This window comes from Pleurodeles waltl, chromosome 4_2, assembly GCF_031143425.1.
Source record: "Pleurodeles waltl isolate 20211129_DDA chromosome 4_2, aPleWal1.hap1.20221129, whole genome shotgun sequence".
Lineage (NCBI taxonomy): Eukaryota > Metazoa > Chordata > Amphibia > Caudata > Salamandridae > Pleurodeles > Pleurodeles waltl.
Window position 1 is genome coordinate 44,448,365 of NC_090443.1, and position 12,049 is coordinate 44,460,413.

At 44.3% G+C, this 12,049-nt stretch overlaps 1 protein-coding gene across 1 annotated transcript in view; it reads right to left on the minus strand.

The window, feature by feature from the left end:
- Positions 1-11,649, minus strand: part of LOC138292158 (E3 ubiquitin-protein ligase DTX3L-like) — a 129,012-nt gene extending 117,363 nt beyond the window's left edge. The window contains exons 1-2 of the mRNA XM_069230577.1: positions 11,513-11,649; positions 949-1,085 (exon numbers count right to left, since the gene is read on the minus strand). The gene's annotated coding sequence lies outside the window, so the exon portion shown is untranslated. The remainder of the gene's footprint in view (positions 1-948; positions 1,086-11,512) is intronic.
- Positions 11,650-12,049: the final 400 nt, after the last annotated feature.

Genomic DNA, 12,049 nt, shown 5'->3' on the forward strand with positions numbered 1-12,049 from the left:
GTTGTGTGAATAAACTGCGGCAGTTTTGCACCAGCAAAGAGACAAAGACTCATGTGTTGCCACAAGGGAGGGGTGGGTGCATGTTAGCTGCCTGGGAGCTCGTGGGGCACTCGCCCATCTCGGTGGCGTTTGCAGTGGGCCATGGCTGGGTCATTGTTTCATCCTTAATGCATTCTGGGTATCGCAGTCCTGGCTCATTTCCTTTACTCTAACTGAGCCAACGACTGAGACATAGTTGTCGCTAGTGAGAGGTGCAACTCTTAACATTAAAATAAAACGTCACGGGTCAGGAGGCTTCATTCCCAGTCCAGCTGTTTGCTTCCCTGTGTAAACAATGAGCCTATATTACCTACATTCCTTGTTCCATGAGCAAAAACATCTACGTTCCCTAGAAATAGCTGTAGAGCAGTCCTATATCATGTGTGGACTTTGCATTCAATCCTGGCTGTTGACCTACAGATTAAATGCATTGTGGGATTTGTAGTTATGTTTTAACATTCCTAAAATGGCCCCAAAAATCTCAGCATTCACAGAACTACCGACTAAAGCGCAAGGGCGCCTGAATGTGTTCAAAGGAGCCAAAGTCGCTTGTCACAATATGATGACCCCCCCCCCCCCCCCCCACCCGCGCCCTAAACAACTCCTGTTTTCCCCGTGTGACCGTTGCACAACTGCCAAGTGGGCACGTCATGCGTGACTCTTTCCGCCATTCCTAGTTTTGCAAAGTTCACAGTGCATTCTGGGACTTGTATGTTTTATTTTAAATCTACACCAAAACATCCTGGCACGTAAACAGCTGTTGGCTACGAAGCCCAGTGTGGCTAAACGCATTGAAGCCCGCTCAGCTCTGCCTGTACCTCGCCATACCCTTTCCCGGGCTCGGCGTGTATCCCTGTACTAAGTTTCAGTTCTCTTTCTGGTGGACATGTCGGTCTTTCCAGCATTTACCTGCTCTTTCGGTGCTTCCTTGGTGCTCTGGACAGTTGTCGCCCCGCACGTCCTGGATCTGGTCACCCCTGAAGCACAGCGCCTCCTCCTCTGCTGCCCTTTGGACGCTGCCCCACTCCTTGGCAGAAGCTGAGTTTCTATTATGAGAAAGTGAAAGTAAAACTAATGCGCTCCACTTTGAACTTCCGGGAATAAGAGGATTTCCTTATATGTTGTAACTACACTACCCAAAAGACCATCGCGTGCAACGCCTGTCAGTCATGGCTTTTGTTGCTTTCAAATGATGTCTCCAGCCTCACTAAGAAATAGTCGAACTAAGTAGAGGTGGCCTTCATTCCCCACAGATTCATTCATATATTTTCAGACAGCAACGTCTGTCGACGCGCTAAACTACACCTACATCACTCAGCAGGCTAGCACCGATCGGGAGCGGTGTACCCCCTATTTTACTTTGATGCTGCCCTCTGGACCGTCTCTCTTCAGTAGAAGGTGGAGAGGCAGAAGGCAAGGTAAACAATTTCTGTTGGAGAACGATAAGCAAAAATCTCAGTTTAAAGGTTTACTCAAATACATAAGAAACAGAATTGCATGAGCTGAGCCAACCAACTATGTCAAGAGGCATTCACATGAATACAAATACAGCAAATAACTCAGTAAAGCTCCAGTGAAAATCCGGCATAGATTTGCCTTCAAAAGGTGGGGAAGGGCCTCCTCCTCACGGAGAAACCACACTCTTTTATAGCGCTTTAGATAAAAGCGCCACACATTTACTACATCGATTCATGGTTCACATGCTCTCAGAAAATAGAAATTAAGCAAAGTAGCAACAGTTGCAACTAAATGCATCCGAAGATTTTCTCACCATTCTACTACAAGGAATTCTTGTTTCACTGCATCTGTTTTCAGCAAATGAAATGTTACCTAGTAAATTATTCGGGGACAGCCCCTCTGTCCTTGTTAAAGTATACTCTGTTTCTTAGCTACGGAATCCTTTACAGCAAAGGATAAGCAGTTTGATTCATGTGTTAAAATGCAACGTCACAGTAAAGTTGGAAAACAAGGCCTAAAGTTCGCTAAATCCTGAATTTTGCAATCCACGTGCTCAAATGCAGACCTATTTCATCATGTCACATTTTTCAAACTTTAATCAAAACGTGTTTTTAAATATCAAAGGTGCCCGGCTTTGTCAAAATGGTGGTGTGGGGTGGACTGGTGTGCCCAGCAAGGAAAATCAGTATATGAACCAAGAGGGTGCCCGGCCAAGTTTGAGAGTGTGGGGATAGTGGACAGGGACATCCGCTCAGCTGCTACTACTGTAAACGCAGTGACTTTGGTGTGACCTGTCTCTGGCTAGTACGATCAGTACTGAATATGTGCTCATGTTACCTATGCAGAATTGTATAATGCTGTGCCTCTGCGGGCGGTTGTGACCTTTTGGTTTTAAGTTGTTATACCAAACTAATAAAGTTGTTTATAAATATATATATATATATATATATATATATATATATATATATATAATGTGCTGTTGCTTTTATTTGCTGCCACAGTAAAAAAAAAACAAGAAAAAAAAACGAAAAAAACAAACTTTTGTTTATCATATGAGATTGATATTAGTAAGTGTCGAAAAAACTCTGCCACGCTCCATGGAGTTCCACGAGCAGCAGAGGGCAGTAAGTCACTCTGCTCGCCCTGATGTTTAGTGCCAGGAGTTTGACCTTCTCTATAAAATCAGCATGAATGGCACAACACGCAGCGAAAGAGGGCGCTGCTTCTTTCTGATGCTCGAGTATATTTTCTTCTCAAGCAGCAGCTTCCTCAATGCGAGCAGCTGGTTTCTCAATGGGGGCTGTAGCAACGTGCTGTGCCTACCTGCGTTGAGAAATCTCGCCAGGAGGTGGTCTAGCATGTGATTTTTCTCACTCGCGCTCACCAAACTAAAGTTGTCAAGCCGCGAAAGAGCAAAGATTCCACTCCATGTCGCTCCGCTGAGTTTTTTGGAACTCTGTGCGGAGTGGGGAAAACTCTGCAAACTCTGCCAGCGGAGCGCAATTCATCACCCACCCCTAACTGATACATACAGGACTACGAAATGCACTGTGTAGAGGTCTAACATCAAGCAATTCCACATTTTAAAAAAATCAAAGATATACAACAATACAGTATGTACATACAACACCAAATGCTTTCACCTGTTTTAACCTTTTTGGTATCTAGCCAATGAGTCTTATTTCAGACTTTTATACTCATTCCTGGCTTTCCGTTTTTCAAAGAATTACTAAACCAGAAGAAATCAACCAAACGATTATTGTGTATCCCCCTGATTATGCGCTCCTTGGTGTCCTGATCTTTAGTGTACGGTAGTATCATTGTGACGGACTCTCAAAACATACACTACGATGAGCTTCTGTTTTTATGTACATATGTTCCAGAAATGGGTTCTCCTCGTGTACTTCATTTTAGGGAACCTTCATATAAGGGCAGCAATACCCAAGGCAGGGACATAGCTTGGTCATTAAGATTGGGGCGGGTGTGAGCTTCAGATTTCTGAAAATCAGGCTGTCATATAATATTTAAATACATTACAAAACAAGCAGGGTGCATGAGAGGAGCCTAAGGGGCAGTGGAAAGGAAGAGGAATTTGGGTTGGTAGGAGTACTAAGAGAGAAAACACAATATTTTGTAAAATAACCAATATATTTGAGGACTGTGAAAACAGAGAGGGAGAGAGTGTATGTGCGTTTTTCTGTGTATGTAGACATTCCTGCTGAAATCTGACTGACATCTCACAATACCCAACTGAAAGCACCTGTACCCAACTATTTATCAAAAAATGCATTTAGTAGGGGGGTGGAACCCCCCCAAAAAACCTCCCCGAAGCTACGCCCCTGACCAAAGTGAGCTTTAAATATTAATGCTGGCCATCGGAAGAGGCATATTTGCTAAGTGAGCTTCATTTTATAAATACATGCTTGTTGGTTGCCTGTATTGACTTCGCCAGTAAGGATATAGTTGTGCAGAATCTTATAAGACTACAGTTGAGAAACGAGCAAGTCCATGGAGGGAAGTGGTAGTTCTGTAGCCTATTAGCAAACTGCATTTTACAGTACATTTTGTAGTACTACTATAGTACTAAAAACTTACTCCAAAATGATATTTGCAAAGTAACATACTCAGGTTCTGCCTCTCCTATCTTTATCTGTGTAGAAATCTCCCTCAAGGCTGTGGAGGTTCCATACATATAAGTATAGGTTTCAGTTGTAAACATGGGAGAGGCATAGGGGAGTGGCTGGAAAATGGAGAATACTTCCCACTACAGGGGAGAGGATTAAAGAGGAGTAAGGAGGGAGTTCGGTAGGGGTTAGGGAGGGACATGCACCCAGCCACAAAAGAGAACAGCCTCGCCTCCTCCATCAAGGTGCAGGAGCACCCCCCACTGCTGAAAACGCCACAAAGTACAAAAATAAAATGGTAATAAAGTTCATTTATGACCATTTTATTATTCACTGCTCCCGGCCTGAGCCAAGCTTGAAGGAGGGGTGAGACCATTGTTGCTGAAAGGCAGCACGGGGGAGTGGTGCCCACTCTAGTTTAAAGTGTGCATGTTGCTTTGGCCGGCTGTCTTGTGATGGCCAGCATGGCATGCACACTGTAAACCTCTCCACCCTGAGTTGTCTTATACAGTTGGGTGGAGAGCAGACACAGGCCCACAGTGCCTGGAGTGTCGAGCCAACTTACTGCAGCCAATCCTTGTGCTTCTCTCATGCTGCTTAACATTATCAGCACCATGAGAGCAGCACTTGGAGTGGTTGGGGAAATTGGCTCTGGACCCATGTGCGCCCGATGGTCTGAAGAACACAAAGGAAGACCGGAGGAGGTGAGACAGTGGAAAAGTACGTATTTTATTTTTAATTTTATGATCCACATACAGGCACTGTGAGAAACCAGTTCTGCCTTAAGCCTCAACTCCAGAGCTCTCAGTCGTGGTCTATTATAAACACTGTTTATCACAAGCCATCATTGAGAGCTTTGGCCTTGACCCTAAAGGCATTGTCACTGTTTCACAGTGCCTGTAAGTCATTTAAAATGATTAATCTTCTTGCCCCATCACTTATATATGTCACCACCCACCACTGAAAGAGTAAACATATCGCTATTAACAAACTGCACTTCTGAATTTACTACAACCAAAAAGGGACCCAAATAGTAGTGAATTACTCCAGCTCAGAGATGAAGTCCAACATCACACATGGGCAGTTACTGGTACTTCAACGCCCTTCCGTAGAAAATAATGGAAGTAGGGACTTGAAGTAAAACCCTATATAAAATACTGTTTAATTTAATTAACTGATAGTTATACATGCATACAACCTAATGCTAAAAATCTATAAACATAAACCATATTTATTATTTAATTAAAATATTTTAACACATTCTAAATGTAAACAGATTAAATGTTATCAAAATATTAAATTACTTTGAATTAATGCTATATTTTTATCAATTTTTAATTCATAACAAAACAATTGCTTAAGTGGGAATTTACTTCTTAATGTAAAATTCAGAAAATTAATTTTAATTAAATTTAATATATTTAAAAAAAAGATTTAATTGAACATTAAAAAAATAAGTTAATAGTGGTCCAGCATCATTTTGTTCTACATTTAAAATAAGTAAATAAAATTAATTTACAATAATATTAATCATAAAAATATTTCCACTATATTTATTCGAGATAAATAAACGTTTTTTTACTTTTCCATATAATTTATCACAGGGAGAATCCAGAGGCGGTAATAGCATGTTTTTTATGAGGGAAACATTGCAGATTTTTACTGTTCTTTACTTGGGAGTTAATTTAAATTAATTCAAAGAAGTCCCATTTGCACATGAGTTTCCCTTTTAGATTGGAATCTGAGTTATTACACTTTGGTATTTGAATGGTGGCTATGAAGCTTTGTGTCTTATCCAGGCAAATTGTTTGCATTCGGTTTTCAAGGCAACTGGAGTTGTTAGTTAGGTTTGTTCAGCAATACTGAAAAGTTGTTTGATCTATTTCTTAAGTACTTTTGTTTTGATGAATACTTCTTCCTAAAGATTCCTCACCTTTTGAATATCCAGCATAAATCCGGAACCCTTTTACCCCAGCAAAAACTGACCAATGTCTCTAGGTCGTACAACACAGCTCCTATTGTGACTTCGCCTGCCCAGGATGGGATGAAATCAGATGAAAAGGCATCATCTGCCCCATGGCATGAGTTCCTGGTTTTCAGTACCTCCTTATAAGGAGCCTGGAGCTTCCCTCTGTGCTGTGTTGATAGAATTCCTCATGTTGGACATCGACAGGTCAGTGTCTCGTCCTACGTTTTTGGAGTTTAAACCATAAGCAACCATTGCCCTACACAATGTTCTTATTAGAACCAAATGGCATCTGTATTTGATGTTGTGGGTCTGACCATGGTCCCTTGGTGCGAGATTCTTGTTCCTGAATGCACCCAAAGGCCATCAGAAAGCGGGTGGCTAAGGCCAAAGTTGTCTTTGTCCCCTTCAGGTAGGTCTCCGGACAGAGAAGACCACCTATGAGATCTTCCTATAAAAACTGCTCCTCTGCCCCATGTAGAGATTTGATGAGATTCGTCCTCGTCATCAGGGTCATTTCTGATACAGGAGAAGATAAAGCCAGAATTCCCAACTCCATCTGCTGACCCTGAGCAGGTCGAGGCCTTTCAACAAGCCATGTTGTGCATCTTTAGAATGCCCCCATTGCCCCCTGGGTCACTCCCCAAGGCTGGGCTAATTCCTGCAGGTTGCCAACTTTAGCAGTTCTGAACCCTCCACCAACCACCTATTAACCTGTGAAGGGCCTCTACGCTGCTTTAAATGGCATCACTGGTGCTGATCTCAGAGCACAGTTTAGTACAGCTTTTAGCCTCAAGGTAGCAGACATTTTTAAAGTGAAAAAATGGCCCATCCTCGTTTTGATGATAAACAATTAGTGGAGCACCTTCTTAGGGCCAAACATTCACTCGGATGATGCCTCTTTTCAGATCAGATTGCAGTGCTCTGGCTCTTCCTGACAAAGGCTTCTGCTAAACAAAGGATCAGAAGCCCAGCTACAATGCCCTTTATTTTAGATTAGCACTGGCCGCATCTAGCAATTTAAAAAAAATGATTTTGGGCATGTTATGCAGTAGCCACGCTGCTGTACAACATGTTTACAAATCATTGCCAAAGCCAACAGCTCCCATACACAAGACCTATTGTTTTTGCCAATGTTTGCTTCTAGTGTGTGGATTCTGGTTTCAGCAATTTGCAGTGTTTATTCCCCCACCTAGATGCTTCATAAATAAAAAATGTACCCATGAGTTAGGGACACTACTACTACTTATTGACAGAGCAGCCTAGGCAGTAGACTGGGGCGTACCACAGACAGAATCCAGGGCCAAGAAGGACCTACGGCCAAAGCACTCTCGTATAAGAGAATGGGCCCCAGACACTCGTGCAGCCTTTTCTGTGATATGGTTTTTCATAATATTCAATTTGCACCTGTGCAATCCCAGGGCAGAGCTTTGTCCAGTGCTTAATTTGTGCTTGTTGTTTCCGGTGCTGAGCACCAGCACTTATTTTTGAGGGCCGTGGCTTATTCTTCTGCCTCAAGCATTTGCTGTGAGGAAAAGACACATATGGGGCAGACAGAGGAAGAGAAAAACAAAAAAGTGTCACAAAGGGAGAAAGTAGAAAGCTGCTAGAGTGAATTGAAGGGGCAGGGAGTGGCTGTAAATGGATTGAAGAGGCCTGAGATGGCTTCAAGATTACGCTGCCTCGGTATTTCCGTATTCCCACATTTAATTGCAACAGCCACGGGTTTAAGAGGAGGACTTTGAGCACATGCATGTTTTTATTTACAAATTAAGCACTGGCTTTGTCATTTGCATTGGGACCTGACCATATGGATATGAGGGAACGGCTGAGCCCCTGCGGTTGTGGCTTATTACAGAAGTGAGTCAGAGTGGTCCCAAATATAGGTCCCATGGAGCAACGAGCATCCCCTTGCAGGTGGTTACAGTCATACTGTGCACTCGCACTGGGGGAATCTCAGCCCCTTCAGCAAGGTGCCGCCTGTCCTCAGTATTGAAAGACGGACTGGTGGTTTCACACGGCCGGACTGCCTTTCAATGCTGTGCTTTCCCCAGAAGGGACACGAGTATAACTCTACGTTTGGGACAGTTATTTCTAGTCCTAAGCTTTCGTTTGACAAACCAATGCATTCTGGTAGATGTAGTCTTGCTTGCTTGCACTGAAATATTTGGACTATTATAGTTGAAGGCAAGGATTTGTAAAAGCAAAGAAAGCTTGACTATATACATTATCCCAGAAAGTACCATTCATGCAGTGTGGGGCTGCATGAAAATTAGATGGGTACGCTGATGTCATACCAGTCCCCGAGTAAAAAGTCGTTTTATTACAACACTAAGCATGTGTACACTCGAACTTGCATGTTTTAAGCTGTCTGCCCTGGAAATGGAGCACTATGTATAATGTTTTCCTTTTTACAGCTTGCATCCTCTGAATTATTTCTACAGCTTACATCCTTGAATTGCTTGCAATCTCAGAGCGCCGCCTTCAACTATACTCCTAAAACCCTGCATTAAAAAACTGAACTTGGCTTAATTCCCCTTGATTCTTTTAGTTGTGATTCCTTTCTTTCTTCAGAGGGACACTTTTTACCTTCCCTCCTCCTCATGCTTTCCTTTTCTCAGTTTAGCCTCCTCTCAGTCTCGAGCCTGTCTGCCTTATTCTCTTATTGAACTTCTGTGAAAGGCTGACACCTCATTTCATAGATCACAAGCTCTCCGGCTTTAAAACACTGACCCTGCAACCTAACATTACCTAATCTCCCCCAGTTTATCGATCCAACCAACCATTCACCTGAAACCACGTAGTCCCCATTAATGACCACACCTAAGTGGTATTAATTTACTCCATCACTGAGTAACTGGAGTAAACGCATCCAATGTTTTTTTTCTAAAGAGCACATGACTAATCCCAATAACCAACATTTAACCACTGGATTAACCACTAACCTTGGATAGTGTGTTACTCACCATAAAGAGTTTCAACGCCTCGTAAGGGGTAGTAAAGCGCTATATATAGGAGATTACAATTGCTCTTTGGCACAAAGGTAAATCAACACTGGCTTGAATGAGATTTGTGCTGGGTACATCTCCAGTACAAATCTCAGTACGAGGAAAACCGTCCACGATTAAACTACACAAATTTAACAAAAATTACATGTCATGTATAGTAATTTCACAAGACATTCCAAGTGTCGCTTGTTTGTGCCTAGTTTCATATTGTGCTAGAATTTCATGCAAAGCCAGGACATGTTACTTTACTGGATAATGCTTGGCATTAAAACGTATGGATTTTGTGCTTTTCAACTCAGATATGCCCCTTTTGCACTTGAAATAGAGGTTCGGGACACAAAACTATTTCAATGCTACATCTGCGCCTTTCCGCACAAATTATCCTTGCATCACAATCGTTGACAACTCTTCTATTTTTGCCACTGTAACTTGTGGATCGGTGCTTGGCATCATAGGATCGCCCGCTAAAAAGACTAGTAAGTCAGTGCCATGAACTTCAGATGAGTGGCAGCGAGGTGGCAACCCTCGCTGTTGTCAAATACCCCAACTGGTATCACACTTTGACTCATAGGGGACCTTTCACGTGTCTCTCCACCCAGTAAACGTCTACCTCTATGTCCCCCTCAAAAACACCTTGGAGACATTCAGAGGATCCTAGTCCATGGTGCCAAGCAGCCCCGGCATGAGTGGCACCTTCAGAAAGACTGGCTTTTAAGCCAACAGTTAGTTGCAGTTTGGGCACAAACATTCCAGGATGGAAAGGGACTATTAATAAAAAGCCAGGACTAGCTGAAGTATCAAACAGACACACGGGACATAGGAGGTGAATAGAAGACTCCATGACAACAAGAAAGCATCCCGGCCAGTCAGGGGCAGCCGGACCCCGAGGACCCCGCGGCAAAACCCTACTGTGGGCGGGACCTGCGGGCAGGAAGCCAGCGAAATCCAAGGAGCCAATTGGGCAATTGGCCAGCAGCATTTGAAATGTCCTGTCGGCTGAAGCCCCACCAGTAAGCCACCAGTTTAAGAGGGCAGGAGACAGACCCCCAGGAGGAGTCAGGAGGTTTCGTCTTTATCCCACCCACATCATAAATGCGGGCGTTGCAGCCGTGGTTAGCAGAGTATTCTCAGGGGTCAGAGGCGGAGACAGCAGGAAGAGCCCCATAGCTAAGGGATGGGCCGCTCAAGTGCCTACCTGTGGGATGCCTTGCGGCAGGGGCACGGGGAGCAGGCTGTTGGTCAGCAGGGGGCGGCAGAGGGGGACACGGCACTTGCAGCACGGGTAGGTATAAAGGGCCGCCCACAGCACTTGGCAGCAAGGCGCAGCCTTGAGATCGAAGGGTGTGCTAAACCCTTGCCAAGATGGCCATGCTCTCAGGGGCTGAACTGGAATTACAACTGGCGTCAATGACTATGTTTGTGAACTGCATTGTTTAAATATGTTGTGTGAATAAACTGCGGCAGTTTTGCACCAGCAAAGAGACAAAGACTCATGTGTTGCCACAAGGGAGGGGTGGGTGCATGTTAGCTGCCTGGGAGCTCGTGGGGCACTCGCCCATCTCGGTGGCGTTTGCAGTGGGCCGTAGCTGGGTCATTATTTCATCCTTAAGGCATTCTGGGTATCGCAGTCCTGGCTCATTTCCTTTACTCTAACTCAGCCAATGACTGTGACATAGTGGTCCCTAGTGAGAGGTGCAACTCTTAACATTGAAATAAAACGTCACGGGTCAGGAGGCTTTATTCCCAGTCCAGCTGTTTGCCTCTCTGTGTACACAATGAGCCTGGGCTTTCATAGAGAATGACATGCCTACTGCCGGCTTTCTATTACCTACATTCCTTGTTCCATGAGCAAAACATCTACGTTCCCTAGAAATAGCTGTAGAGCAGTCCTATATCATGTGTGAACTTTGCATTCAATCCTGGCTGTTGACCTACAGATCGAATGCATTGTGGGATTTGTAGTTATGTTTTAACATTCCTAAAATGGCCCCAAAAATCTCAGCATTCACAGAACTACCGACTAAAGCGCCAGGGCGCCTGATTGTGTTCAAAGGAGCCAAAGCCACTTGTCACAATATGATGACCCCCCCTCCCCCCCGCCCTAAACAACTCCTGTTTTCCCCGTGTGACCGTTGCACAACTGCCAAGTGGGCACGTCATGCGTGACTCTTTCCGCCATTCCTAGTTTTGCAAAGTTCACAGTGCATTCTGGGACTTGTATGTTTTATTTTAAATCTACACCAAAACATCCTGGCACGTAAACAGCTGTTGGCTACGAAGCCCAGTGTGGCTAAGCGCCTTGGAGCCCGCTCAGCTCTGCCTGTACCTCGCCATACCCTTTCCCGGGCTCGGCGTGTATCCCTGTACTAAGTTTCAGTTCTCTTTCTGGTGGACATGTCGGTCTTTCCAGCATTTACCTGCTCTTTCGGTGCTTCCTTGGTGCTCTGGACAGTTGTCGCCCCGCACGTCCTGGATCTGGTCACCCCTGAAGCACAGCGCCTCCTCCTCTGCTGCCCTTTGGACGCTGCCCCACTCCTTGGCAGAAGCGGAGTTTTTATTATGAGAAAGTGAAAGTGAAACTAATGCGCTCCACTTTGAACTTCCGGGAATAAGAGGATTTCCTTATATGTTGTAACTACACTACCCAAAAGACCATCGCGTGCAACGCCTGTCAGTCATGGCTTTTGTTGCTTTCAAATGATGTCTCCAGCCTCACTAAGAAATAGTCGAACTAAGTAGAGGTGGCCTTCATTCCCCACAGATTCATTCATATATTTTCAGACAGCAACGTCTGTCGACGCGCTAAACTACACCTACATCACTCAGCAGGCTAGCACCGATCGGGAGCGGTGTACCCCCTATTTTACTTTGATGCTGCCCTCTGGACCGTCTCTCTTCAGTAGAACGCGGAGAGGCAGAAGGCAAGGTAAACAATTTCTGTTGGAGAATGACAG